The sequence below is a fragment of the Xenopus laevis genome, chromosome 3L (assembly GCF_017654675.1).
Source record: "Xenopus laevis strain J_2021 chromosome 3L, Xenopus_laevis_v10.1, whole genome shotgun sequence".
NCBI lineage: Eukaryota > Metazoa > Chordata > Amphibia > Anura > Pipidae > Xenopus > Xenopus laevis.
In genome coordinates this window covers 77,628,640-77,642,283 of record NC_054375.1, presented here as the reverse complement: position 1 = coordinate 77,642,283, position 13,644 = coordinate 77,628,640, and the positions used below count along the sequence as shown (strand labels likewise).

Sequence of the window (13,644 nt, the reverse complement as noted above, 5' to 3'; positions counted from 1 at the left end):
CCCCTTGCAATCACCTTTTTTTCCAGACAAAACAACTCCAACCTTGACAGTCTACCTTCATAATTTAAGTCTTCCGTCCCTCTAACCAGTTTAGTTGCACGTCTCTGCACTCTCTCCAGCTCATTTATATCCCTCTTAAGGACTGGAGTCCAAAACTGCACTGCATACTCCAGATGAGGCCTTACCAGGGACCTATAAAGAGGCATAATTATGTTTTCATCCCTTGAGTTAATGCTCTTTTTATGCAAGACAGAACTTTATTTGCTTTAGTGGCCACAGAAGGACACTGCCCGGACAACTTGTTATCCACAAAAACCCCTAGATCCTTCTCATTTAAGGAAACTCCCAACACACTGCCATTTAGTGTATAACTTGCATTTATATTATTTTTGCAGTTTGCTGCCCGGTTTTCCAACTTAGTAAAATCACTCTGCATGTAAGGTGGATAAAAATGGTGTTATGCGAAAAGTACAGTGAATGATGGTGTAACTGTAAGAAAATGCCTGTTATGTGTATGTGTGATTTTTGATGTTGAAAAGTTGTGTTAAAAAGGTGTATTTACAGGATTTGTGGGTGGGTTCTCATTAGTTATATAAGGGTTATATAGTAATGTTATGTAAAAATGTCATTTCTGCCCCGGCCACTAGAGGGAAGTAGTGAGACAGGTAAGAAAAGATATAAAAGGTATGGTTCCACCCAGGGCTTGGTTAGTCGGTTCTGAGAGGTATAGATAGATAGAACTTAAATGGGGCACTAGGTGCCATAGCCAGTGAGGGCAAAGTTAGAAAGGGTAGCTGGCACCCCACCAAGGAGTAATAGGCTTAGTAGCCGTGGTTCAGCCACAGATAGGGAAAAGTGGTAGTAAGGACAGTGCAGACAACCCAGGCCGAGGTGAAAATAAAAAACTGGTATGTCAGTTCAAATTAACAACTTCATTTTAGGGTACATTTAAAATTCTTCAAATAAAGACCTGCTGAGTTACTCATTATTTGGTCTGAATTAATTAGTTATTAAGAGACAGATACACCTAGCTATTTAAAAAGTCACTGGTTTACACGATAACGAACCTGTTTGCAGTAAGGCCTAATGCATATCTTTTATAGCATAGGTTGAAGTTATCATAGTTTTCAGTTAGCACCAGTGATTTAAATGTTTCTATGGAAGAATTCGGTCACATGCAAGCAATATTGTGCATTTTAATGGCGCACAGTACTGAGTAAAAGTCTTCTTAGTTAGGGGTGGCTGAGAATACAAGCAACTTAAAAGTTAGAAGAAAAAGTGACCTTTTTTTGCTCTGTCCTATAAAACTTTATGAAAGCATTGGAGTACAAAGTGCACTATAAATATAAAACAGTAGTAAAGAATAACCCAGGTTGTGTAGGGAAGGAAACACTTTGATAAAGTGACAAGCTTGTGTAAATGTCTTCAAGTAAAATCTTTATTTGGAATTAAAATATCTACTGGAAAACAGTGCAGGATAAATGTTCGCAAAGTGATCAATTTTGCCTTTGCGAACCCTTTGCCCCTCACACGACAGTAAAATAACGATTGTGAATTTAATAATTTTTGATAGTGTGCAGTGTATGTAATTAAACTTCTTAATGAAAAAGTTGTTGCGATTGCTCCAAAAGTTTACGCCACCTTCAAGCAGGTCATAAAGGTTCACAATGCTTAATTAAGATTCGCAATGCAATACAAGCCTAATGAAAAATATTACATTGCGACATGCAAATTTTTATTCGCAGATTTGTTCTCTTTGCTAATTTTGTATATACAGGTATAGGATCCGTTATCCAGAAACCCGTTATCTAGAAAGCTCAGAATTATAGAAAAGCCGTCTCCCATAGATTCCATTTTATTTAAATAATCCAAATTATTAAAAATGATTTCCTTTTTCTCTGTAATAATAAAACAGTAGCTTGTACTTGATCCCAACTAAGATATAATTAATCCTTATTGGAAGCAAAACCAGAATATTGGCTTTATTTAATGTTTACATGATTTTCTAGTAGACTTAAGGTATGAAGATCCAAATTACAGAAAGATCCATTATCCGGAAAGCCCCAGGTCCCAAGCATTCTGGATAACAGGTCCCATACCTATATATATATATATATATATATATATATATATATCTATATATATATCTATCTATCTATATATATATATATATATATATATATATATATATCTTCAAAGGACCCGCACTCTGATTTCGTGAACATATTAACTTTTATTCATTCAATGTTTCAGCCCCCATTAGGGCCTTTATCAAGGATCCTTGATAAAGGCCCTATTGGGGGCCGAAACATTGGACATAAAGGCCCTAATGGGGTCAAAATGTTGGACATACAAGTATAAATAAGTTTATATTTTTTAACAAAATCGGAGTGCGGGTCCTTTGAAGAGTAAAATATATACATATTTGCCCCAGCACCCGAAGTGTTGTGAAAGAATTGCTCAGAGTGAAAATTCTTCATTGTGTTTTTTTTAACTTGCAGAGTTTTTTTCTGGTGACTATTTGCAGAGCTCTCTTTAGGGCTGACATGTTGCCTGTCACCGATTGAAGGTTTCAGTCTGCATGTACTCAAAATACACCTGGCCCAAACTGAGAATGTGTTGTTGGAATCTTACTACATTCTTTTTCCATTAAGTACAGTGCTGCATGCACTGGATTTTCTAGTTCAGTGCACAGCACAAAGCACTATAGTAGTCCTGGACAAACAATGCACAAATGACTAGTAATTGGGGGTTTAAGGACAAAGACTTTGTACCCATGACTTTGTCACCCTTGCATCTCATCTAGCCCTTTATTTATGAACCATACGGGCACAAATCATGCTTATTTTCCATTTGTGTTGTGAATATTACATGCTATCTTAAGGAAAGGAACATTGTTTTCTCCAAGTCAGCTTACACCACAAGCAATCCTGCACTGTATTTCAACTGTGCCTTATCAGTAATTGTGTCAGTAATCAGAATCCAGCTTGCCCTTAGGATATGGAGCAAGTTCTGTATGCATGTGTTGAAATTAAGTCTTGTTTTCATGTATATAGATGAAGGTAACCCTTGCTTTGGACTCTCTATTTTTTGGTTTCACAAATACTGATCAGATCTTTCCTTAAATGAATCATATGATAACAATATTTTCTGGAGGCTACAAAGGAAACAATTCAACATTTATGTGTTCCACATTAAAGTGGAGATCTGATCAATATATATAGCTTCTGTACCTAACCATCAATCTTTTAAACAGTCTTTTTCAATCTGTATTTTTCAGTGTAAAGTAACAGCAAGATAACTTCTTTATATCAGGCCTAGCCATTTCCAAAAATTAACTCATTCGATTATTTTCTGGTCTGTTCTGCAGCCTAACAACTTTGCATTGTCAAAAGCACATATACAGAGCTACATTTTTTTGGTTACGTTTTAATGGATGAAATCAATTAATTTCATAATGTATATAAACTCATGCTTTTGCTCATATGCTAAGTGACTTCATCATGCAGAGGTAAATTCGCCTGGACAACGCTAATTCACGAAGATCCGAATTTGCGCACAGGTTACCGAACGCTGGCAAAATTACTAAATCTAAAACTCTATTGCACCTCGCCTGGTCTGAGGTAGCGAAGGCAAGTCTAGCGATAGAGATAACGGTCAGTAAAATAAAAAACTTAGTAAATTTGCAAAGTAAAGCTCTTTCCGAAAATTCACCTGACATCAGAGTGCGAAGTTGCGCCAGAGTCTATCTCTTGGCGAAATTACACGAGCGAATTTGCGCCAGCTTAGTAAATCGGAGAAGTGCTGAAATGACGTTAGCCACTTCGCCCTTTAGTAAATTTCCCCCTTAGTCTTTCATAGGGTAAAACAATGTCATTTAAATGGTTGTGTGCAGGTTTATTGCATGGTTAGCAGTAGAACTTCACTGACTCAACATCATTGATAATGTTTCCATCTTGGCATATGGCAGCTGTGGCCATCATGAAACACCATTTACAAATCCCTCATTTACATATATAATGTAGCAAAAATAGCCAAAAAAACTGATCAGCTCTATAATGCTCACCCCCGGTGATCCTGCAGAAGGTGCTTCCAGTTCGAGTGTACACAACCTGTTTTTACATTTATCCTCTGCTGGGGAACTTGGAGATATCAAGTAGCTCAGTCTTTTGTGTGAGATACAACACACTTTTTGTATTTAGAATATATTTGTAACTATAAGGGCATTTAAGATTCTTCTGAGATAGTGAAGTGGTTTTATGGTGGCACTGTGACAAGCCAGAGGAATCCGGGAGATGAAATAAGACCCACAAGAACCTCACACTGGCTGGGAGTTTGCTTGAGGATGCAGTCAGGAAGCACAGCAATGGAGAGAGGCCAGAAGGCAGTACCTAGAGACATGTAGGAGAGTGGTCAAACTGATCCAAGTCAGGCCAGGCAGTAAAGGTTCACAAGTGAGAGTCAGACCGGAGGTCAAAAGTAGACACACAAGACAGGACTTAATAACCAATAGGCTTTGTGTTAGCGACTATTAAAAAGTAGGTATGAGCAAAATTTGACACTCATAGATTCTAATGGGGAAAAAAAAAATTCTCGCGCATCAAAAATTTGCTGCGAAACTACAAAAAAATGTTGCGTGTAAAAAAAATGTTGTCACCCAGAGACTTCAATACATTTAGGCGAATTTTTGGCATTTCGCAAATTTTCAGAGAAGTGAAATGGGTCAGATTCGCATATCACTGTTAGGGGCAAATTTACTAAAGGACAAAGCAGCTAACGCTAGCAAAAATTCGCCAGCGTGACGTAATTTTGCCACAGGTGCTGGCGTAAAGTTGCTAGCGAAGTGGACCTACTCTATCGCTACTTCACACCCTTATGCCAGGTGAAGTTGTGCTCTGGCAAGGGACGTAACTACAAATACAAGAGGGGGTTGTGGGAGCACACACTAAGTAGAAATGTATATAAGTAAAAAGGGACGTAACTACGCCAATTCACTAAGTTGCGGATTTTTGTGAACGTTACCTCTTGCACCAGACTTTACTTCGCCACCTCAGACCAGGGGAAGGGATGGTCCAAAAAAAGTTGAAATTTTTTCAAAGTCCCAAAAAAACGCTGGCGTCTTTTACTTTTATAGGGTGATAGGCTGAAAGAGATCTAAAAAATTTTTTAGGGTACCCTCCTTCCCCCCTACATTTGATAACAAATGGTACCTAAACTACACTGTGGGCACATGTGTAGGGCATTAGAATACATTTATTAAGGTTCCTTGGCCTTGTGTAGTGTAATGTGTTTGCTGCTGCATATACGGCCATTGTACTTTAACTGCACGCCGTATGCAAATTTGCCTTCGCTAGCGTAACTTCGAATCGCTGATTGCAAACGATCGGTAACTTGTGCACAACTTCGGATCTTTTTGAATTTGGCGGCCTTGTGCGGTGAAGTCAACGGTGGCACAACTTCAAAGGTAAGTAAATTTGCCCCTTAAAGAGCAGGAAAGGTGGCAAATAAGGAGATGCACATGGAGGCCAGTGTAATCATTGCTGCACACAGTATGTCACTTTGAAATTTGACTGGACCCCGAATTGGCTGGACTTGTGCAAGTGCACCGCAATCAAGGCTTAGGTAAGTGCAGTGGGGGGCCCACCAGGCCTGCAGCCTCAGAGGCCCCCCACACCATGCCCTGGGCTCCCCAGCCACAGCGCCCCCTCTCCCCATCCCAGCCACAACCTGCACATCGCATGCGTGTACCTTTTCCTGTGTGTCGCAGCCAGGGTCAGGGTGGGAAGTAAGCAACAGCAGTCCAGGGAGTGGGTCTGGGCTGGGGCCCACTGGATTTTTTCCCTGTGTCCAGCAGGGCCATTCCGACCCTTGGTAAGTGTCTTTACCAGGGCCGCTTCTGCCATGAGGCAAGGTGAAACCCTTGCCTCAGGCGGCAGCGAGCGGCCAGTTACAAGGGGCGGCAAAAAGCCGCCTCTTGTAACTTTAAGAGCCAAACTTCAGGGTTTTAACCCGGAAATTCGGCTCCGCTAGTGCAAAGAGCGCTATTGCGCTCAATGCACTAGCGAACAGGCGGCAGCAGCCCCAGAATCGGCGCTGGTCTTTACACCGTGTATGTATTATGTGTTAAGTGATAACAGCATATGACATTCACAGTCTTAATTTGGGGATAACAAATAGACTATTTATCATACTGTGTAAAAAAGTGGCAAAAAAATACACCACACATCGCCAGACATTACAGGTGTGGGATCCAGAATGCTTAGGACCTTGGCTTTTCTGGATAATAATGGATCCTTCTGTTATTTGGATCTTCATACCTTAAGTCTACTAGATAAGAATTAGTAAGAATTAATTATATCTTTGTTTGGATCAAGTGCAAGATACTTTTTTATTATTGCAGAAAAAAAAATCTAAATAGTTTATACAAATCTGGGTTATTTGAATAAAATGGAGCCTATGCGAGATGACCTTCCCATAATTCAGAACCTTCTGGATAATGGGTTCGGATAATGGATCCCATACCTGTACTGTAAAAAAAACAGTGTATTTATCAAGACACACTTTATTGATACAATAAAAAAAAAAACACCTGTCCTAGGAGCCAGTGGTGGTCAAAATGTGAAGAGGTTGCTGTAGCAGGAGGCTATATGTATGAAAAATGACTTATGTGTATGCCTAGTTAATTGTCATAATTGTATTAAAATCAAAGGGCTGATGCATGTCTGATGACGTAAGAGGGAATGATTTTGATTCTTCTCCCAGTACCAGGTTACACATGGGGGATTATATATCTAATTATAATATATACAGTATGGAATGATATCTCACCTTACTGCACTGCTGGTATAAAATGGTTTTTAATAGGTGTGTTTTATATTGTTGTATCAATAAAGGGTGTATTTTTAATATTATCTCCAGTAGTGAGACTACTATTTAAGTAATTTCCTGTTTCATTAACAGCTTTTTCTCCTTTTTTTGTAAATACATCATCCGGTTACAAATTATTATTCCGTAAGAAAACACCACTGGCAACACTTTTAATTAACTTTGTAGTTTGTGTCTCTATCTATTGGAATCTGAACTTATACTGAATGCTTTTGTATAATAATTCATTTATTTATAAGGGGGGATGAAAACCACAGACTTTGGAAATGAAATAATATAATGTAAGGCCTTAATAGATATATGACAAAAGAAGTGTAAATTGGATTTTTAGTTAAATAAAAAATGAATGTGTGTTTGTATAGAAGCTATGCACAATGCTTTTGATCAGTCTCAACAGGAGGTGACCTGATAATATTCATTGTGCTTTGGCTAACGCTACAAGGAGAAGAAATCAAAATATCTAGTGTGCAGTAGTCCATGTTAAAGAAACATTAGGGGGCCCATTTACTAAGGGTCGAAGTGAATTTTCAAATTAAGAAACTTCGAATTTCTAAGTAATTTTTGGGTACTTCGAACATCGAATAGGCCAAATTCGACTGCGACTTCTAATCGAAGTGAAAATACTTCACAAATTCGACCATTCCATTCGAAAATCGAAGTACCGTCTCTTTAAAAAAAACTTCGACTTCGACACTTTGCCACCTTAAACCTGCCGAATTGCTATGTTAGCCTATGGGGACCTCCTAGAACCTATAGCCAGTATTTGGCTAAGTTTTGAGAAATCGAAGGATTTTTTTTGTAAAATCGTACGATCGTACGATTAAATCGTACGATCAAAGTATGATCGTACGATCTTAAAAATCCTTCTACTTCGAATGTCGGACTACCCTATTCGATGGTTGAATTTCAAAGTTTTTTTCACTTTGAAAATCTGCCCCTAAGATAATTTTAAAAATATATGAACTATGTGTCACACATACATATCAAAGTATGACAAGAAATAGATGTTTGCTACAAAAAATGTTGCCTAGATAAAATACTACAAGAATAAAACTGTTTATGAAAACATATATTAAGTAGAAAGTAGAGGAATGTATGCATTACACTCCTATTCTAATAAAAATGATTTGTTTAAGTGCTAGCATGACAAAGCAGCATCTTTTGGGAAATAGATATTGCAAATAAAGAATGTAAAACATATCAGGATAAATCATGTTTGTATTATGGAAAAATTGTTATCTTGTGAAAGATGAATATGCAGAAAATGAAAGAATTTGGCTTTTATGATTAACGTTAACGTATGGTCAACATGTATCAAGTGCAAAATGTAATGGAAAAGACTGTCATATAAACACTGTGTACATATGAAAATATAAACTGAAAAGGGAATTTCAAAGTTGACATAATATATATTATATATGCATGTATCATTTTTTCACTTTTTTTTTTCATAAATTTCATGTAGTCTTCTGTTGTGGTTAACTTGCTAGGCAAGTTAAATATAAGGGCACCAATATATTGAATAGCTACAAACTGTACCAGTGCAGAACCATAGAACCGATATAAATATATATATATATATATATATATATATATATATATTTATATATATATATATATATATATAAATATTTATATATGTATCCAAGGAGTCGTAATGGCACTCATGACAGAAAGTGGTTAATCGCTTGGGTGCAAGTATTATAACAGTCAATCAATTGATTGAAAATACTGCACTCACAGGACTTAAAATATATTATAGTTTATTACAAAAAACGGACTGACGTTTCGGCTGACGTCAATATTGTGTGCCAATATACAATAAGTGCCTCAAATACTGTCCTGTGGAACTCGGGGACAACGAGGGAGTTGCCGATTGGGCAGTTCCCACCACAGCACAGTATTTGAGTTGGCACTTAGCAGCACACAAACACTTTGAGAAAGGCTGTTGTTTACAGCCGAAACGTCAATCCATTTTTTGTAATAAACTATAATATAGTCCTGTGAGTGTGGTATTTTCGATAAATTATATATATGGGTATGTATATATGCAACACTTTGTATTTAAACGATACATTAGCAAAGCAGGTGGGGGATCAGTTCCAGAGATGAAATGCATACAAATCAAATAATACAAGATGGAAAGGCTTATAATTCTTTCTTGATCTGCGATTTATCCCTGATTTTTTTTATCATGACTGAGAAAGTTCATCTTAAGCCTAGAACCTAAAGCAGGTTCCAAATGATTATTATAAACCCAGGGCACAGGGAGCATTGAAAATGCATAAAAAATTAGATCAGTCGTTGGAAAAATTTGGTTGGGTGGAGGAGAAAAAAAAATAAGTATATACATGCCTCACCACCTCTATCCCACTAAAATAATAATTTTTTCAAACACCCATAGAACTATGCACTTCAGCAAACACAGAAAAGGTGTCCAACCTATGCTGGGAGATGCACCTAGCTAAAACAGACTGGGGTATTCTTATGCTTAACCACATACCTCCCAACTGTCCCATTTTTAGAGGGACAGTCCCTCTTTAGACAGCTCAACCCCCAGTCCCTCGCTTGTACAGTATGGGATCTTTTATCCGGAAACCCGCTATCAAGAAAGTTCCAAATTATGGAAAGGCCATCTCTCATAGATTCCATTGTAAGCAATTAATCCAAATTTTTTTAAATGATCTCCTTTTTCTCTGTAATAATAAAACAGTAGCTTGTACTTGATCCAAACTAAGATATAATTAATCCTTATCGGAAGCAGAATGGGCCTATTGGGTTTATTTAATGTTTACATGATTTTCTAGTAGTCTCAAGGTGTGAAGATACAAATTATGACCCGTTATCCGGAAAGCCCCAGGTCCCGAGCATTCTGAATAATAGGTTTCACTTAATTGGCTTTTGGCAGAGAGCCCAGAACAGCCACAGCAGCAGATAATATACTTTTGTAAAAAGCTTAAAGGGCAATTTACCTTCATTAGCAAAGCTGTAATAACTGAAAAAAACACAGAAATATGTTCAAACCTTTATAACCTGCCAAATTTTGTAAAATTAACATGGTAATTAGAGGGTGTGGCCACAAAATGGGCGGGTCAAAACATATTTTCTGCGCTACACACATCAACTTTTTTGTCCCACTTTTTATTTCCAAAATGTTGGTATGAGGAATGTAACCAGGGTTAGTTGCTGCATACTGACAGTGGCAGCACAGTGAGTGTAAATGCAACCACCATTTATTATTACATAATTATGACAAAAAAGACACATCCATCAAGTTCAATTAAATCTTGCTTAACTTGTAGCTGACCCACAGGATGCTGAAAACCCCCAAATGAAGCTGTCTTCCTGACTTTAAAGAGTAGTGATGGGCGAATTTATTTGCCAGGCACGAATTTGTGCCGAATTTTGCGCGATTCACCGCCAGCGAATAAATTTGCGAAACGCCCGCGTAAATTCGCTGCAAAAATTCGCCGGCCTCAAAAATTTTTTTTAGAAAATACGGACGCCAGCGGCAAAAACGGGTGCCGGCTTCAAAAAAACAGGCGCCGGCGTCAAAAACGAGACGCCGGCGCCGTTTTTTCAGCGAAGGGAAACGCCGCAAATTCGCCCATCACTATTAAAGAGCATTTTGAGCAGTGCCTGGATTAGCTTAATACTAATTTATTCAATTATCTTGTGTTTTTTCCCTTGTTGAAAAGCGTTCAACCCGTTTTTGAAACTATCTAATGTTTTTGACAGTAGAACCAATCCAGGGAGGAAACTACAACTTATAATAGAATGTTACATTTCAAAAGGTTAATAATATCTGGGGTCCTGTTGGTATTTATACAATGAATTTCTGTGAATTGTATTTCATCTAAGCACTGTCTGGATAATTGCTGCTTTTTCTGAGAATTTTTATATATATATATATTTTCAGCTTTCAGTCTCAATGGGGACACACTATACTGGCGTGCCTCCCTATACATTCTTTCTGGCTGTTATTGTAATACACCTCTTACATCCACTGATAACTGACAACTAGTGGGGAAGAGACAGAGTTAGGAATACAATAGTTTTAATGAAAAAGAAAAAGAAAAATGAATTAAGAAACTAGAGTATATTCATCATGCTTTGACATTTAAAAATTGGTAGCAGCTGTGTGGGACACTCTCTATTTAATTCAGAATACATTGATTATATTCTGTGAAAACTATGTCCAATTGAGGGCTGCCAATATTTTAAACCTTTTGATATGAGTAACTGAAGGTGATTTAAAAAAAAAGAAAAAATAAATATATATTCCATTGACATTTTAAGGCCCAGCTTTTTACCAGGCATTGAGACATTTGTCATACACAGTTGCATGCTAATGTACATAAGCTCATGAATCAAGCTCAATTGTGGCTAGCATCTTCATAGTGGAGTTGGAATCACTCCAATATGCATGGTTTCACCCATGGCATAATTGTACGATTTGCTAGACACAAGTTTGATGTGTCTATTAATGCAATCCACTGGGGGAATCCAGGTATTACTGCTGTAGCATGGTTGGAAAAATCATAGATGGAAAGTATATCTCTCCCAGAATCCTCTATTAAGCAGTGCAGTGGGATGTGAAAATGAGGCTCTGAGAAGCAGGGAGATGATTAGCCTCACCTGGAGTAAAAAGGTGGGGGCTCAATTAAGGCTGTTCTCTGCCCTGGCTGAGAGAGAAAGGAGAGCTATTGGAGCTGTGTTACAAGTTTTCAGTGTAACTGCATGTGACCTGTGTTGTTAAGCATAAGGACTGGATTGCTGGACACAAGTTTTGTCAAGGAGACAAATTCTCCGGTAGCAAGGACTGGCTACCAGCTACTTCCCTAAAGTGCTTGGGAGTGGCTTCCAGGAGGAAAGCCCAGGGAATCTCCAAAGGACTGTGAGTTAACAGTTTATTTTGTTTGCTGGACTTATATTGCCCAAGTGGGGCTGTGGATCCTTTGGGAAAAGGACATTTTTCTTTACCAGCACAGCTGGAACTGTTTTGTTTTCTGTCTCCTAAAAGATTATGAACTTTTATGTTGGTGTGTAAACTGGTGTGTGGAATAAAAATCACATACAAAGATCAACTGGAAACCTGTGTACGGTCTACTATCTGTGTGAAAGGAGTTGCTGCTGCTACTACCTAAAGAGTGATTCCCCACACTGCCATGTCCAGAGTGTTTCTTTACACTCCTAATTTTACTCATCTCTATCAACCTTCACCTCTCTCTACAAGTGCCTTCATTTTCTTATGCACCATCCAATCTGTCTCACCTCCCTTATTATGTTTACTTTGTGCTCTTTTGCAGCCTTATTCATTTCCCTTCCCTTTTCTTTGCACTCAGTTATGGTATGGTATAATATTCCTGACCATCCCACATTTTATTATTTGCCTTATTTCAATTGCTACCTCTGTATTACTTTATCCATGTACCCTCAGCATATTTTTATTTTTTTGTACCACTCCCTCTCCTTCTAGTACTGTAAGTAGATTTGTACAGTCTCAGCTCTGTTAAAAAAAAAAAGTGTAAATATAATTGCAAGAAATTTTATTATGCATAACATGCATCCAGTATAAATAATGGATATGTTCCATTGTTACTATGCTAGTATTTATGTTTCAAAGGACTTTAAAGCAGGAAGCTCGATGTGATGCAAATAATGGTGTGAATAGAGAAAGAGGTCACACCAATGATTATTTTTAAAAGCAATTTTTCTGCTTAATTTATTGAGCCTTGGTAAATAACTGTAAGGAAACATTTATAAATGGAGTCTACAATTCAAGTAAGTAATACCAAACTATTTATTTGTAACAATACACTTATGGGGTTTCAAAGGGCATGTAACCCTATATTTTCCTAACATGTATATACTGTAAGTTGGGCACATCTTCCCCATCAAAATGTCATAATTTGTACTGCATGTATCCCCTCCATTTGACAACGCCATAATATTTTCCTAAAACAAATTACAGCTTTCACCCGGTGGCCATTTTCCCTCTGACACATCATAAGTGACATTTACATCTGCAAACAGCACATGCGCACTGTAAGGTTCATGTAATCAAGAACGCAGGCTTACACAGGCACAACTTACTAAAATACAAAGTTTTGCTTGGATTGGATTAATGGTTAAGATGAACTCAGAAGAGGAGGTTAGGAGAAAAAATAGGAACAGACTGGAGTGGCCATGTTTTGTAATCTGAATTCCTGCCTTAACTTGGAACTGGGCATGCTCAGTAGCCAACCATCAAAGGAAATTCCTGAGGGAGCAGCTGAATGTGTAAAAGGAGGAGAAGATATCCTAAGTGATTAAGGGGGTGTTGCAGCCTTACTTTTAAGCAACCAGAGTGGCAGATATTTAAAGATGTCAAAGAGGCTGTTTACAGATTAATTTTTTTTGTGGGGGTTTTTTCCTTCAATGAGTAGTTAGGTATTGTATGCTTTATTAGAATCAATTTTTTTTTTATCATTTTTAAAATTACATTTTTTATCTTTAACTAATTGAGTTGTTTAGAATAGAAATAGATAATCATTCTGAAAAATTAATTTGTTATATATTGCCATAATAATTGAAAGAATAAAGATTTATAAGAACCTCCACACCATTAAAACACATGTACTGTATGTAGTCCTGTTATTCAGAATGTTAGGGGCAGTGAGTTTTCTACATAAGGGGTCCTTTCCATAATTAATCACCATACCATTACCCAGTAGGATTGTTTTGGCTCCATTAAGGCTTACTTATATATTATTTTGG

The 13,644-nt window shown here is 37.5% G+C and overlaps 1 protein-coding gene across 2 annotated transcripts in view; it reads left to right on the top strand.

The window, feature by feature from the left end:
* grm8.L (glutamate receptor, metabotropic 8 L homeolog) overlaps window positions 1-13,644 on the top strand; it is a 435,368-nt gene that overhangs the window by 111,059 nt on the left and 310,665 nt on the right. Inside the window, exon 1 of one of the 2 annotated variants that reach the window (XM_018252589.2) lies at window positions 11,543-11,782. The exons of the other annotated variant lie outside the window; for it this stretch is intronic. The gene's annotated coding sequence lies outside the window, so the exon portion shown is untranslated. Of the gene's footprint in view, window positions 1-11,542; window positions 11,783-13,644 lie in introns of those variants that run through there. 2 annotated transcript variants of the gene reach the window in all.